The sequence below is a fragment of the Hemicordylus capensis genome, chromosome 2 (assembly GCF_027244095.1).
Source record: "Hemicordylus capensis ecotype Gifberg chromosome 2, rHemCap1.1.pri, whole genome shotgun sequence".
In the NCBI taxonomy this organism is placed as follows: Eukaryota; Metazoa; Chordata; class Lepidosauria; order Squamata; family Cordylidae; genus Hemicordylus; species Hemicordylus capensis.
This window is the reverse complement of record NC_069658.1, coordinates 4,849,629-4,865,089: the sequence shown is the minus strand read 5'-3', so window position 1 is coordinate 4,865,089 and position 15,461 is coordinate 4,849,629. Positions and strand designations below refer to the sequence as shown.

Here is a 15,461-nt window from a genome sequence, read left to right as displayed (position 1 = left end):
ACTATTTGACACCAGGGCTCTGTATGCAAGAAAGCAAACTGGTTCTTTGCAAACAGCCTTATCTGATGAAGAGGACGCTCCTCTCGGCTATTTAGTGGTTAATCCCCTGATAATACAGTTTGTCCTGGCTTGTCAAGGCACCATCAGACAGCTTCTGGCTGCAGGCAACGGAACTCAGCCAGCAGGGCTCTAACCTCGCAGAGCCCATTTCCTCCCCCTTCTTCACTTCCTTCCGAGAGAATATTTAAAGGGAAACAGCCCACCGACCCTGCTTCCCAAATGGGCTCTCCTCCGAATTAAGTTGTTCTTCTCAAATATATACTAACACAGCCAAGCCAGGTGGCATCACTAAGCACTGGTCTGATATCACGAAGGGCTGCTTCGGACAGAGTTGCATGGTTCTGAAAGGGAACACACTCAGAAGTCGCAAACTTGCGACCACAGCGGTGGTTGGACTACAACTGCCATCGTTCCCAACTAAAGGCCATCAGGGGCTGGGGGGATGATGGGAGCTGTAGTCCAACCACATCTGGAGACCCAGGTTTGAAAACTCCTGAGTGAAGAACTGAAAGCCCTGGAGAGCAACTAGTTTTACCAGCAGGCAATGCCAAATTCCTGGGTGTGTGTGTGTGTGTGCGATGGAGAAAGGGAAGGACGCCTGCCCTTTGTGCTTGGTGGGTTGTTTTCTTTGGTTGGTGTTCCCTCTAAGCTCTGCAGGGTTTCAAAGGCTGCAACCTCTGACTGACAGCCAAGCCTGCGGTAGAGTTTTGGAGGGAAGGAGAAGGTAACTAAAGATTTGGAATGGATGTCCCCAGGCAGAGACAGAAGGTTCTAGTGCCTGAGGGAAGACTCTCCCTGGCTGGTTAATGTCTCCCTTTGGAATGGGATAAAGAGCTGAAGAGCAATAAAGGGGAGAGCTGCGGAGGAGCAGAGTGCTGGGTGAGCTGGAAGGCTGGGACACTAGCAAAGTTGGGTCGGGCTGAAGCTGCTGGGGGCAGGTTGTTTTTTGTTTTGGTTTTTTTTTTAACATTTATATCCCTCATTTCCTCCAAGAAGCCCAGAGCGGTGTACATGATTATGTTTATCCTCACAACAACCCTGTGAGGTAGGTTAGGCTGAGAGAGATGTGACAGGCACAGAGTCACCCAGTGAGTTTCATGGCCAAATTAGGATTTGAACTCAGGTCTCCCCGGTCCTGGTCCAACACTCTAACCACTTCACCACACTAGCTAGGGTAGCAGGGAGGGAGCTGGGCCTGCTGGAACCGGCGAGGCCTGAGAGGAGGAGAAGGCTAGCAAAGCTTGTTGCTTTGTACTTTTGGATTGTGCTCTCGCCAAACTGAATTTTCCCATTTGTTCCTGTACTCTTTCTTGAATGTTTGGAGACTTTATTATAGTAAACCTGCCCTTGTTTCTCCACTATTTCACTGGTGTCTCTGCCAGTCGTCTTGTTCCCACCTCACGCTGACTTGCCACTTTATTGACCACTCTTCTGAGTTTTTGATATTCTTTGGGAGGGTCCAGTGACTGGGAGTGGAACCAGTCAGACAAGCTACACATCTTGTCCTGGTGGCAGCAGATGCTGAGCCGGAGGGCCAGCTGAGGCCAAGCCTTCCTAGGAGGACAGCCCAGTCGCTTTCGGAGCAGAGCCAATGCTGAACTACACGACACCCAACCTCAGCTGTCCGGTTTGGGGGCCATTTTCCCCTAACAAAATGCCCAATGGTTGAAATGGGTCTGAAAACAGCCCAAATGGCGTGTTCCTTCTCCAAGGCTTCCAAGTCCTTCTGGTTACCCTTAACGTGGCTGGGCACAGAAAGGAGCCTTGAGTCTCTGCATCCACTGTGCCTTTCCTAGAGCACCCCAGGCCCTCCTAACTCTGTTGGGGTGGCACAATGGGGATGGGAAGGGCCCCAATTCACCCATGGGGACAAGTCACATTAGACATGGAGGGAGGCCTCAAGGTCTACTCTGCGTCAGTTGCTGATCACTGGGGGCTCAAAAGGCTAGTTCATTATACAATCTGGGAAACAATGGGTTGATTTTTGGACATCCAGCAGACAGCTGAGTAGCAGGCGTGTGTGTGTGTGTGGGGGGGTATCTGTGGATTTCTCTCTCTCTAGGCAGCTTATTCAAATAGCCCTACAAGAGACAGATCCCAGTAGTTTGAACCCATTGCTTCTAGCCTTCTCTTCCAAAGAACACACAGATAATATCCCCTGCTTCTTCTCTCTTTCTGATATCCTCCAAAATGCTTGAAAACTGCCCATCAGATGGTGCCACCTGCATTCTGCAAGCACCCAACTTCTTTTTCACAACATAGTTTGCAGGAAGAGGCAGACCCACAACCTTTCATCTTCAAAAGCAAACAATGGATGGCCTGCAGGCTGCCTCCAGGGAGCCAGCTCACCCCCCCCCCCACCAGCCTTGCATAGATTGGGACCCTGCAGGTGAGTTACCACAGAGCATGCAGGCCTTGATGATGATAAGGAGGAGGAGAAACAGATTTGGGTGTCATCAGCATACTGATAACACTCTGCACCAACGCTCCTGATGATGTCACCCAGTGGTTTCATTTAGATGTTAAAAAGCATTGGTGACAGAATGGTGCCCTGAGGTACTCTATATAATAGTCTCTCTTTCGAAGAGCAACCATCACCAAGCTCCACCATTTGGAATCTGCCTGAAAGAAGCAGCCAAGTCGGGCAAGGATCCAGAGAACAAGTGGTAGGCCACACCACTCCAAGCAGCTTGTCCACCTCCTCAGGCATCATAGATTGAAATTGATCCAATCTAATACTGCAAGAGGGGTTGCTGGACACCACCTTCATAGACTCTGCAAAAACAATGGAGTCCAAGTCAGCCTGAATACAAGAGATTTTGTCCGCAAAGAACCCATTAAAAGTATCGCAGCAGAACAAAGTCTCCAGGGACTGGTTAGAAATGGAAGGAGCCTGAATCAAACTCCTCATAACCCGGGCCTAACACGAACTCTGCAGAAGCAATACCTGCAGACAGAATTGTGGGTTTTTTGCCACACCTACCGCTTCTGCATAAACCTTCAAGTGGGCTCTAGGCTGTGTCCTGTCAATTTCAAGCCGAGTTCTCCTCCACTTGTGCTCCAGCAGCCTACTTTGCTGCTTCAGAACCCGCAACTTCTCTGTATACCAAGGGGCCACTTTTAAAGCAGGTTGGAATCGTACTGGGTCCAGCAGTCGTCTCGGGCCGACCATCTAAATAGGTCCTCCACCTCTGCAGGGCTGAGTTGTGGCTGTGAAACCAAATTTAACCAGGTAGTGGTGCATCCATGACAATGGGGAAACCACAGGATCCCCCACCCATGGAACATCCCCCTGATTCGAACAAATCGAGTGTGTGGCCAGCAACATGAGTTGGTCCTGAAATTAGTTGCGCTGCACCAGACAAACCAGCCCGAAAGTGGATGAAGTCCCCCAGCACTAAGAGTCTTGGTGAAATGGTATTCTTGTGGATGGCAGCCACTCCACCCCTGCCAACAGAATAGCCTGGTGGGAGAAGTAGGGACCAAACTGGGCCACTAGCCTCCCCTATCCAGGTCGCAGTTATACAAGCCAGGTTGGCTCCCTCATCCATGATCAAGTTATGGATAATTTCGGTCTTATACTGAACTGACCTGGCATTGCAGAGGAGCAGGGCTAGGTTCTGTGGGTAGTTGGAACTGCTCCCTGAGACCAGAAAGCTGACAGGGCAGCGGGAAGTGGAAACACTTACAAAATTACTGATTTCCCTTCCCCTGGAATGACCAGCAGCTCTGTCAATGCCAGTTCTTCTATTCCCCACCGTAACAGTAACAGCTGCCCCATTGCTGCCAGATGCAACCTCCACATCACCCTGCCTAAGAAAACCCAAACACATGACAACAAAAGGCCTGGCACAACCCAATAAAAGGAGGACCAACAAATGATAACCCAACCCCCCAATCCCACCTTAATATCACCTCTCCCCAGGCCCCAGGCCCACACCGAGTGCCCGGCACCAAAGGCCGGCACCCTTTGGCGGCCACCTGCAGGCAGGCCGCTGGCTCTGTTGCCGGCGTACTTTCTTCCTATTCATGCCCCCAAGGACTCCAGAAACCTCCCCTCTCACGAGAGATTCCTGGTCCTCAGGAGGTCTAGGACCAACAAACGGAAGTACTTTTTCACACAACGCGTGAGCCACTTGTGGAACTCTCTGCCACAGGATGTGGTGACAGCCAACAACCTGGATGGCTTTAAGAGGGGTTTGGATGACTTCATGGAGGAGAGGTCTATCAATGGCTACTAGTCGGAGGGCTGTGGGCCACCTCCAGCCTCAAGGGCAGGGTGCCTCTGAGTACCAGTTGCAGGGGAGTAATGGCAGGAGAGAGGGCACACCCTCAACTCCTGTCTGTGGCTTCCAGTGGCATCTGGTGGGCCACTGTGTGAAACAGGATGCTGGGCTAGATGGGCCGTGGGCCTGATCCAGCAGGGCTGTTCTTATGTTCTTATGACAGGTGGAACAAATCAAGCACTCGGGTAGAAGGCACAGGCGGAATAGGAAAGCAATCAGGTTGCAAACAAGCTGATCCTTCCGAAGGTCTGGGGCTGCCAAACAAACCTCCTTGGCTGAGTCAGGAATGCACAGGCAGGGTGAGATGGCTGCTGTTCTTCAGGGGAGGTCAGGGAGCTGACAGTCTACCCCCCTCTCCTCACCCTCTCTGACCTCCGGATCGGATTTCTGATATTAGAAATTAGAAGGTCATCTTAAATTCAGAGCCCTGTTCCTTTCAAGCAAATGCAGGTACAAATTAAACTAAATTTAATCTCTACTTTTTAAGGGGGTCATCTTAAATTTATAATCATCTTCTATTCAGGTAAATATGGTATTAAATATTCCTAGGGAAGAATTTCATGCAGAAATGCTCCAAGTGTTTCCCCACAGCTCACCAGAGTGTGTAAAACTGTACAAACTGGCTATTATGGAACAGTAACCAGACACCTCTTTTGTACATTTATCTGAGACTGCTTCAGTTCACAAGGCTGAATATACTGATATTTGGGAAATATGACATTGCATTTTGAATGCATTTCTGTCACCCATTGTCAGCACAATATGTGATGCTTCACGAACACAATATATCCCCCCTCCACACACACATTTAGTTGCATTATAGTTTTGTTTTGCACCACCTGGCTTCAATAATAAAATAGTTTTGCTCCTGTATGATGGAAATGGTGCAATTCCAAGCCTATCTGGTGGAGTCACTAAGAATTCTACTACGAGGCAAAAGTAATGAGATTTATTGGTGTCATAAATGCTCCGGCAGTAAGATATATGTATATTTCCTTAAACAAGCAGTGTCAGATATTATTTGATCATCATGTTCAGCGATATCTTTTCATTTACAGTCTGTGAAAATTTATTCTTCAACCATAAATGTCTAGAAAACACACAGCTCTGGTTTTTTGAAAAGGTGGTGGCATTTCAACAAAGCCTGCGTGCAATATGGCATCGGAGATTAGTAACTGTAGAGCTTTGCTTTTATTTAAGCGCATGTTCCCAATGAAATAAAAAGGTTTATGTCAGAAATTTGAGCAGAAACATAAAAATAAACTTCCGAGTGATTTATTAGTGGTACACGAATTGCCTGGATTCCAGCGGGCTTCCCGACTGATATAGTGCTGCTTTGTACTTCTAACACACCTTCAGCTCCCAAGTACTTTACAAATATTAATTACTGAAGATAAAACACTTATGAGAGCGGGTGCTGGTTTTACAGAGCAGGAAGCCAAAGCCTGATGATTCAGGGACAGCAAGAGGCCTGAAAGAGGCCAGAGCTTGGCATGGCCAAGGCACACTCCATGAGCATAGAAAGTCCCTCACCACTGAGCCTTCACTCCCGTTCCCTCTTCTTTTAGCTGCCCCACCAAACTAGATTGAAACACTGATGGAAAAGAATGCAGCCCCCGAGCACTGAGAATGCCACTGTCTTTTGCTCGGAGGCAAACCCTTGGGCCACCCCAGCCCTATTTGGAGGTGTTGTCTGGACCTGAACCAGGAACTTTCTGCATGCAATGTTGGTGCTCCACCAAGCTGCAGGGCTTCTCTCCTCCCCCCCCCCCGAATTAACATAGGACCAGGTCAGACCCACTGGTGCCTCTAGCTCAATACTGTCTATGCTGGCAACAGCTCTGCAGGGTCTCAGGCAGGAAGGTTTCCCCAGCTCCATCTGGAGATGTCAGGGAATGATCCTGGGACCTTCCGCATGCAAAGCCACTATTCTATCGCCAAGCTACAGCCCTGTCCCCATTTCTCATGATTTGATAACTCGCGTGGGGTAAGGGTGGTGGAAGAGGACAGGCACTGCCATCACCTAGACCAGTGGTTCCAAAGCGTTGCTAGAGTGCAGTCATCATCTCCAGCCACAATGGTCATTGGCCTTGATGTCAGAAGCGCTGCCTTCTGGGTGTACATGTGCCTATCCATCCTGTTGCACTTTTCAGCAGGCACAACACCTCACCCCCAAGAATTCCTTTGCAGCATGCCCTGAAGGAGGGCTCCAACGCTGGCTGGGAAGAGCCTCTCCTATCCCTGGACCAGCGAGGGGGAACGTAGGGATGGAGAGCCCCTTGGGTCATAACGTCACACATGCAGCTGGGCTGGTCATTCAAGATACTCCACAAACGGCTAAATTCCAGGAGTCATAAGCCACTTCTCACTGAGCGGGTCACCCTGTGCCTGGGGGCTGTACCACTGCAGGTGCGGGCTCCTGCCACTGAATGCCCCTTCATAGGAAAAAACCAAAAACCCTGCACACAAAGAACTATATGAAAGGGAAACGGGCTCAAGCCCAGCCTTCTCCGTGGCATGCTCATTTCCCACATGGAGGTAAAGTGGGGGAGAGGCGTGGTTGAACTTTTAGTCATGTGAGGGGCCTCCTTGCAGCCTGAAGAGGTGCAGCCTACATCCAGATTCAGCACCCTGATTATTGATTGTGACAATTTTCCAGAGCTACACAGATATCTACATACTGATCTCACTCTCGTTTCACCTACACACTGGGCAACAGCTTGCAGAAGGCCTCATCTAAATAAATAAGTTGCTTTTTGATGGAAAGTGCCCCCAGGTGGAGATTCAAGGGCATTTTCTGCACACAAAAGGGCATTTGCTGCACATGCATTTGCACCCCCACCCCGCTTTTCCTTAAGGTTCCTAAGAGAACCTACCTCTATTTCTAGAGGTAGACATGCAAAATAGAGGACTATGATATGGATTGATGTGAACATTCCTATGCCTTCATACAGAGCCAATGTACATGCTATTTTTTTTAAAAGTGTATATTCCACTTTCTCATCATATGTGAAATGCAACGGACATGCTGTTCCACAGGCTAACACCTGCAAAAAATATGGGGTAATGCACCTCATAGGGTAGCAATGAAGGCCTTGGGAAGGATATTTAGATACCGTGACATGTCTATACCTATAAAGATTAGAATCATTCAGACAATGGTTTTCCTCGTGACACTCTATGGATGCGAAAGCTGGACTTTGAAGATGCAAGATAGAAAGAGTATTGATGCTTTTGAACTTTGGTGTTGGAGAAAAAACTTTTGAGGATACCATGGACAACCAGGAAAACAAACAAATGGATCCTAGAACAAATCAATCCAGAATTTTCACTCGAGGCACAAATAACCAGGCTCAAACTATCATACTTCGGACACATTATGCAGAGACCCAGCTTCCTTGAGAAGTCTATAATGCTGGGAAATGATGAAGGAAAGAGAAGAAGAGGACGACCAGCAGCAAGGTGGATGGACTCAATCATGACAGCCATGAATGTACCACTGAGAGACCTGAAAGGCCAAGTTGAAGACAGATCATCCTGGAGAGACTCTATCTATGTGGTTGCTAAGAGCTGACACCGACTTGACGGCACTTAATCAATCAATCAATCACCTGCTCCAGTGCCAAGGAGAGGTGGACTGGTAATGGCCACAAGGCATGAAGAGACACAACATCAACAGATGTGTTGCTGTCTGCAATCAGGACGCTCAACTTCCCCTTCTGTTCTTCCAGCATTAACACCCCTCAACATCTGGAGACTGTGACTGTACCTCTCACTGTATTCATTGTTTTGCAAGCAAGACCTATTTTAATCTTCTCCCATAAATCATTGCTTCCTAGCCCAGCCATCTCCACTCGGAGCGACCTCCTATTTATCATCGCTTCCTTTGGAATCTCCGTTCCCAGAATCGAGGACCAAACTCCCCAGAGTGCCCCGGAATTATCACGGGAAGGCACAGCTCTGCTATCCAGCACTTCACATGTCTGGGGCCAAAACAGCATCAGCCTCTTTTGCAGCTCTGCAGCATCAGAAACCAATGTCCATTTTTTAATCTATGGCCCCAGTGGAGCATAACAGATCACAGCCCACTGTAAAACCGAACGTGCAGCTCTCCTAGGCACACCAGCTCACTGCTGGCGGGGTCATCGGCAATAAAACGGAGTCTTGTAACAACGCCATCGGAGATGACAGTCTTTCACAGGCACAGGTGAGGGCCAGGGAGGGAAGAGGCGGCTTTGATAATAGTGTCGTGCCCTCGTGACCCTGAACAGGCAGCGCTCGGCGTAGTTACAGGGCAAAGCCTTCAATGTGATAAATAGCAGGGATGTCAAAAAGGCCTTGGCAGAAAACAGCCTCTGTTCTCTTGGAGTGCTTTGCCCAAAGTGGATAAAGTCAGCTAATAAATACATACATACATACATACATACATACATACATACATACATACCTTTATTTGTTAGCCTCCCCACAGGAAATCATTCTCTTGACGGCTTACAACACCAAAATGTCCGAAACCCGCACACAAAACACATCAGATCACAACACAAAACAAAACAAACTTTATTGCTGTGCAAGAGAGTGTCCTCAAATCCCAGCTTCCCCCAAGTTTACAACGGGACACGTTTCCTATGTTTACTTGGATTGGAAAAACAACAAAAAGTGATTGTCAATTAATCTGCAGTAGCTGCCTCCAATACACAACGAGCACACACGTGCACACGCACAGAGAGCCAAAAGTAGGTTAAAATGGTGACAGACTCTCTCTCGGCAGCTGAAATTTGGTCCAAAATGGGTGGTGGTGGTGGGGACAGTCTTAAAAGGGGGTGATGTTTGGATATGCAAAGGAATCCTAATACTAGATGGAGGAATGTGCTCAGGTCACCCAATGAAGCCAAGTAGCAGGATGCGTAGGACTGACTGGTAGGAAAGGACTTGCGCACGCGAATATGGTGCTATTATTTTGCAACTGAATATGTATCTTATCATTGATCGTAATAAATGACTACTACAAGGTTGGCTGGGGTTTCCAATCTTGAGTGCCAAGATGCTGGAGGACTACAACTCCCATTACCAATGACTTCCAGCCGCTGTGGATGATGAGAGCTGTAGTCCAGCAACACCTGGGGGCCAAAGTGGAGAACCCCTGCTCTAGAGCAGAAGGCGGCTAACTTAAGAGACACTGTAGAATATCACAGGGTTTGCAGTTTGAGGTTAATGCCAGCAACTGTGGCTTTGCCCACCACAAGGAGACTGCTGAAGCCAGGCCATGGGCATGAGACATCTGGCAAAACATCCACTGCCTTTCCAGAGAAGTATCTCCAAGCACAGGCCAACGATAGGGAAGACCTGCTGAAGCCATCGAGTCAGCTGGAAGTCCCACATACTCAAAGATTGGCTCCTTTTTGAAAAAGGTCTGCTGCCAATTCCCATTCATAGCTGCCAGGAACTGGCGGTGCGTGGTGATGCATGTGGGCGCATTTGGCTGACCCCTGGCATGCAGCTGCGCCCACCAGCAAGCCTTGTTTAAACACGAGAAGGCTGATGATGAGCGGCCGGAGGCTGAGGGCCGGGAGATGCTTCTGAGCCGGATGAAGCCCTAAGCAACCACAGCCTAAAGACCCTGAACAGTGAGGATCCGGGAGACAGGGGAAATGGGCAGAAGCAACCTCCCTATTCCCACTCTGAGCTCAGAATCCATCAAGGGGGCAGGCAGGCAAAAGGGGGCAGGCAGGGAGGGCAGGGAAAGGTCAAGAGTGCCTTACAGGGCCACAGAAAGGAGCAGGACGAGGTGAGAGCAGGAAGGGCAAGCAGGATCCCTAAGGAGCTGCAGGAGAGGAAAGATGATTCAAGGGCAAGAAAGGGAAGAGCCAGGAGAAGCAGCTCCTTGGGCCCAGGAGATTCACTGAGCCCCAAAGGAGGCTCCAGGGGCTGAAGGTGCAGAGTTTTAAATCCGTGCCTTATCCCATCCTAACGTCAGGCGTTCCTGATCTCTGACCCTGCCAAGCAACTGCAACTATTTAAGAGAGCTCCTCCTCCTCCTCCAACCCCGCCGCCTAGTAAGTTCATCGGGGGAGGTCTGGTTGCAGTTACCACCGGATTGCTTGGTGGGGACCCAAAACTGGGCCTTCTCCAGGGTTGCCACACGACTCTGGAACACATTCCCTGATGAAATCAGAACCTCTCCATCTCTGGTTGTTTTTATTTATTTATTTAACATATTTTTATACTGCCTAAAATACCGAAATCAGAACCTCTCCATCTCTGGTTGTATGTATGTATGTATGTAACATTTTTATACCGCCCCAAACTCACATTTCTGGGCGGTTTACAACAAAATAAAAACAGAAAATAAAACATTAGTTAAAAACACAAACAAGAAATTTAAAACACAACAATTTAAATTTTAAAAACAATATTCTAAAACATTAAAACAGTTAAAACAATATTAATTAAAAGCCTGGGTGAACAGATGCATCTTTAAAAACTTTTAAAAAGCTGTCAGAGATGAGGAGGCTCTTATTTCATTAGGGAGTTGTTTTTAAACAACTTTTGAAAACACACCTATTTTATCACTCTTTCAGTTCATGATATTTTAAAGTTTAAAGTTTATTGATGATAATTTTAATTTGTTTTTACATTATTTTAGGTTTTAGTTGTTGTTTATAATTTAACCAAACTGCCCAGAGATTTTACATAGGGCGGTATAAAAAAAACAAACATGTTTGAGTGAATCTGAGTGACCGGTAGCCAAGCCAAAAACCAAAATAAGCCTGCAAGATTCCCTCTTGTCCATCACCATGTCACTGTCTAAATCCTCTCCAATGATGGCTGAAATGGGGTAGAATGAAGAACACTCACCAAAGCAGTCCACTGAAACAAGCAGCTGGGATGTAAGTTGACTGAGAAACATGAATCAAGAACACAAACATTGAAACATTGACCACAAAATGCTTGCTCCATAAATCTTCCAAGACCACGGCGATGCTGGGTTAGCTTTCTGTTTATTAACATGCACTTCAGAGACCTGGGGCACCTCTAGATGTGCATCCTTTCCCGTTTACACACTGCATTACTGAGCACACACTCGGCATCACACATTTGAAAACACACTGTTTCCAATTTCAGACTTAAGGATACCCACATGTAGGGCCAGCTCTCATGTGCAGCCATTTATATTAAGTATTTCCAAACCAAATAATCTTTCTAGTTATTTGAACAAAAGATTGTGATTAGGTGGATGGATGGCCATCATTAAAGCTAGCACCCTAGATGAAATCTGAGCCAAGGTTTAGAAGGTTAAGCAAGCCCCAAATCGGACTGCAGTCACAAAATCTAGAGAAGCTGAAAGATGCTTCACACAGTATGTGCCCCCCCGCCCCCGCCAGCACATATGGCAGACATACACTTGATTCCGAGGCTTACATCCAGTTCCTGGATGCACAAAGCCCCATATTATGATGACCACTGCCCCCATTTTTTAATTAAAAAAAATTACTATCCATAGTATGCACAAAACCGCACTAATTTAGTATCCATATACTATGTATGTATGTTAGTCCCCTGCTAACTGAGCAAAGAGGCCCCTTTTAAAAGTGGCGATTCTCTTTATTTAGCAGGGGAAGAGCAGCTGGCCCGATCCACCCCCAGCACAGCATCCCGCCAGTGGTTGCTGCTGGTGTCTATCTTATGTCTCTTTTTCAGATTGTGAGCCCTTTGGGGTCAGGGAGCCATTTTATTTATTTATTCATATCTATGTAAACCACTTTGGGAACTTTTGTTGGAAAATGGTATATAAATATCCGTTTTATTCGTAGGTACAGATTGGCTAACATACAAAGCAAGGACGCACCGGTGAAGAAAGAGAGCTGACTAGCAGAACTCCCGGACCGCACCAGGGCAGTGGGGAAGCATCCATGGTGGGCAAGTCGTGTGAGGCTGCTCCCACACTTCCCCGGCACGTCCTTGCTCTGTATCTCAGCCACTGCGGACACATCAAGAGGTCCCTTTGACAGTGACGGTTCTCATACTTCGCAGGGGGAGAGCAACAGTGCAGTGGCCGTTGCAGGGGGTTCCCCTTTATGTTTCCTTTTAACACCAGAAGAGAAGTGACCCACTTTGGACAGGGAAGCGCCCCTCATTCCCCTTCCTCTGGAAGCTGCTTTGAGAACTTTTTTTGGTTGAAAAGCAGCATGTAAGCATCCCAAACAGTAATGCACACTCATACATATAATAGAAATGCCTCATAAAGGTGCAGATATTTGTGAGTCAAAGCAGAGAAAAATAAGTACTAAGCAAGGTCAAGAACATCATCAGACTATATATTTGACAATGCCTCCCGCTCTGCATAGGGACTTTCCGAACGGGCGATGATGGGAACAGCTTGCACTCATTAACAGTCTCTGTCTCTGGACTAGGGATCTCAGCCTTGGGCCCCCAGATGTTGTTGGGTTTCAACTTCCATCCTCCTCAGCCACTTCTGTTGTGCACTCGGGACACGGCCTTCTCTGTTGCTGCCTCCAGACTCTGGAATGCTCTCCCCAGTGGTCTTTCGCTCCTCGCACTCCATCACAGTTTTTAGAAAATCTGTTAAATCTTGGCTTTTTATCCAGGCCTTTACATGATTGTTTTTATTGCTGCTTCTATGTGTTTTACTCGTGTATAGTTTTTATGTTTGCATTTTATAGATTTTAAATTAGATTTGTTTTATATTTTTAGCTTAATATTTTTATTGTCATTTTTATTGTATGTTTTTTAACTTTTGTAAACCACCTTGGGATTGTTTTTAATGAAAGGCAGTATATAAATTTAAAAATCAATCAATGTGCTCCTGTCTTCCTTCTTTACCCAAATTCCTAACACCAGCTCCTTTGCAATAGTTTGATTCCTACTCCGCTATCTGATCTGTCCCTGGAACTCACAATGTTTGAAAAGATTTTAATTGTAAACCGCCCAGAGATGCAAGTTTTGGGTGGTATAACAACATACTAAACAAACAAACAAACAAACAAACAAACAAACAAACATCCCCTGAACTGCTTCCCTCTCAGTACACCCGGGATTTTTGTTTCTTGCTGAGCTTCTCTTCTCAACATACTTCTTGAACACAGTATTATGAAACATACTAGCCTCCCCTGGCATCTAACTCTCTTCCTCATCCATTAGATGCCTCCCCTGGCATCTAACTCTCTTCCTCATCCATCCATCCATCCATCCATCCATCCATCCATCCATCCATCCATCCCATTCACGACGTGCCACGGGCCCCCTGGACAGGGACCAGAGCCCTCCTCTTGTTTCTAAATGCAGCCTGCCCAGAGGGCCACAGACAGAAGCACCTGGCAAGCATCTGAGGACCTCCTTTGCCTGCTGCTCCAAAAACTCATTTCAAGATACGGTATAGGTGGGTTTGAGTCCAAGCATGATCAATTGCCTACTTCTGCAGCTGAAAAGGTGGGCAAGGAAAAGATAACTTCTTCATTCCCCAAAGGAATGAAGGGCAGAGCAGAGGCTGAGAATGGATCGTCCCCCACTCCCCAGACACTTGAGCAGGGGGGAAAATTACCAGGGTTCTATTAGGTGTAAAATTCTCTCCTACAGTGAGGCACCAGAAAAAGCAAGCAAGAGCCAGGTATTGGGAGCCTAACGGAGGCGCCCAGCTGGGAACATTTCACGCCTGTGCGCAACACGGCCAGCAATTACTTGAGCTCGCTGGCTGCTCTGAGGAAGGAAGGAAGGAAGGAAGGACTACCCTGTTCCTCCTCTCCCTCTTCTCCCACACAGACATGCTTGTCCCTTTACAGGCACTCCACATGGGGAAAGGAATCCAAGCCTGGGAAATGTGGTTGGCAGGGCGAGATGGGTCTCCTGAAACCAACTGCTGAACTCCAGTCTGCCAGCAGGTAGGAGCAGTGGTGGCAACTCCACGACAAGAATTGGATCTGGAGGGAGAGAGTGGGCAGGCTGACACCACCACCGCCACCACACTGCCCCAGGTATCATCAGGGCATCCCGTCACTTGTTGCCCTCCCCTCCTTAGAGGCAGTTCTGGAAAGGGGTGTGGCACCCACTCCTGCAGTGGTGGAGAGGAGGGAGCTCCAGGCCAATGGACTAGGAGATTGGAACCCACAACCTCTTGGGCGAGGACCAGGAAAGTGTTCCCGCATTTAATCAATGCGTCATTAGTCTCACTCACATGTTATGTCCCACTCAAACAACAAATGTATGGTGTACACAGGTACAGATCCATACATAGGTGCAGTCATTCCCATGTTATGCTGAATGCAGGTACAGAAGCACATTTCCTTTCTGTACCCTGCATTTGAAGGGCCTGTATCCAGGTTCACTTTCAGAACGAACACAAGTGCAGTCATTCACACAAACACGTGCACAAGTGTACAGACATCTGTAGACTCACACAGCATAATGTCTAAATCGAGCTCTTGGTTCTTGAGACACACATTTGCATCCCTCCAAGGAGGCTTCGACAAACTATTCCTTTTCATCTTTCTCAGCCAGTCAGGCCGGTTGGAGTGGGACTGATGCAAAGTCTCCCAAGCTCTGGTTTCTCAGCCTGAGTCCACTGCCAGGACCCCCTGAGCACGGCAGGATGTGACTTTCTCTCCATTTCCGCACATGCTCTAATGCTTTTCAGAATGAATATCCATGGAGGAATTAAAGTGCACCCATACCAGCACTCTTGTCCGAATTCCATTAATTGGAGCCTAGTACTAGTTTGCTGCTTCCTATACGTACATGCCCCTCTTCCCCACATTGTAGGTTTAAAGGGTTTTTCCCCTTTGTGCAACTACAAACATTAAGCCATGCACACTCCAACAGATATAGGATGCTGAAAATGATGCGCAGAAGCTTGAGATGGGATTGTGAAGTGTCCAGAAGTAATGTTCAGAAGTGTCCCATAGCAGCTGTGAAAAATGCCAATTCCATACTAGGGATCATTAGGAAGGGGACTCAAAATAAAAACATATTATAATGCCTTTATACAAATATTATAATGCCTTTATACAAATCTATGGTGTGGCCACATCTGGAGTACTGATTACAGCTTTGGTCACCATATCTTAAAAAGGACATTGTAGAACTGGGAAAGGTGCAGAA

General features: G+C 47.4%; 1 protein-coding gene across 8 annotated transcripts in view; it reads right to left on the bottom strand.

The window, feature by feature from the left end:
- Positions 1–15,461, bottom strand: part of KIAA1328 (KIAA1328 ortholog) — a 290,833-nt gene that overhangs the window by 7,353 nt on the left and 268,019 nt on the right. The gene's annotated exons all lie outside the window — the stretch shown is intronic.